The sequence below is a fragment of the Pelodiscus sinensis genome, chromosome 3 (assembly GCF_052426305.1).
Source record: "Pelodiscus sinensis isolate ZL-2025 chromosome 3, ASM5242630v1, whole genome shotgun sequence".
NCBI classification, from domain to species: domain Eukaryota; kingdom Metazoa; phylum Chordata; order Testudines; family Trionychidae; genus Pelodiscus; species Pelodiscus sinensis.
In genome coordinates, this window is record NC_143054.1 from 20796390 (window position 1) to 20797987 (window position 1598).

The window sequence follows — 1598 nt, forward strand, 5'->3', positions numbered from 1 at the left end:
GACTAAATGAATGGAGATGCCTATCTCTTAGAACTGGAAGGGACCTTGAAAGGTCATTGAGTCCAGTCCCCTGCCTTCACAGCAGGACCAAGTACCATCCCTGACAGATTTTGCCCCAGATCCCTAAATGGTCTTCTCAAGGATTGAGCTCACAATCTTCAGTTTAGCAGGCCAATGCTCAAGCCACTGAGCTATCCCTCTCCCCTAAAAGGAACTGTAGTCAGCAGGATTCAAACCTGCACAGGGAGACCCTAATGGATTTCTAGTCCATTGCCTTAACCACTCGGCTACAACTACTGCTCTCTCTTAGAGTATGCTCCCAAAGCTCTTTTCATGCTTCAGCCTCCTCCACAAATGCACTATACACTGACTTTCTGTGTGGCTCAGAAATGCCAGTCGGTGAAGTGCTGGATAAAAGAGCCTTTACTGTATACAAGGTTCTTCTGATCCCAAAAGATCAACCAGTTCCCCAAGTCAAAATGTACACTTTAGACCTTACCAATCTTGTGTGTAGAGTTAGATTAGATATATGGAGTATCAAACCCTTTATGGTTTTAAATGTGCAAATGAAAGCCATCCAGGGTGTTTCCAGTACTGGGACGCTTGAATGTCTGGGTAATCAGACCTGTAAACAGTCTCTTTTGTTCTTTGAGTCCAAACATTGGTTGGTTTTAGGAAGTCACATGACCACACCAACTGTTAGGGTCTGACCAAGTAATTTTCCATGTAAAGGTGGAATATAGAAACAGAATTATCTTTTATCTATTTTAGTATGTTAATTCACATGTCTATCACTACTTTTCCTAAAGCCTTATTTAGTAATGTTAACTCTCATAAAATGAATATTAATAAGCAAATAATGAATACAATTTATACCCATCCCGAATTATTTTTACAGAATTTCTAATTAAATCAACACATTCCTATGCTACAAACTAACAGGTTACAGAGATTACAAGGAATCTGACCCTGAAGATGTTATGCAGAGCCAATGAGGATAAGTGAAAGACACAACAAAGTAGAGCAGCTGCATGCTTATCTATTTTTCTAGGCTGCAAAAAGAAGGGAAAGAGCAAGTCCAAGGATAATGCCTGCTGTGGCTGACCTCCTTTTCACCATTCCAGACCAGTATTCATTTTACATATGCCAACAGCACCCACCCTGAGGGCCTGGAGGCACCATGAGGACTGGCCGGGAGGAAGATGGGGGAAGTGGGGCTGGCGAGGGAGATCGGAAGGAACTGGCTGGTGGGGAGCAGGGCTGGTCGGGAGGTGGACGGGGGGAGTGGGGCTGGCTGGGGGAGATCGGGCAGGGGGCACGGGGGGGGCGGGGGACCGGCCGGGGGAGATCGGGCGGCGGGTACGGGGGGGGGGGACGGGACCGGTCGGCGAGGAGCAGGACTGGCTGGGAGGAGGTTGGGGGAGCGGGACTGGCCGAGGGAGATGGGGGGGGGACGACCAGCCAGTGGGTAGCAGGGCTAGCCGGGAGGAGGTCGGGGGCAGTGGGGCTGGCTGGGAGGGAGTCGGGGGAGCGAGGTTGGCTGGGGGGGAAAGAGCAGTTTAAGAAAGCATCCGATATTCAAAGGTGGTTTGGGGTAG

General features: G+C 48.9%; 1 non-coding gene across 1 annotated transcript; it reads right to left on the reverse strand.

Annotated features, from left to right (window-relative positions):
• Positions 1-215: 215 nt before the first annotated feature.
• TRNAS-AGA (transfer RNA serine (anticodon AGA)) lies at positions 216-297 on the reverse strand. Its single transcript has one exon. It is a non-coding gene; the product is annotated as a tRNA-Ser (tRNA).
• Between the last annotated feature and the right edge of the window lie 1301 nt (positions 298-1598).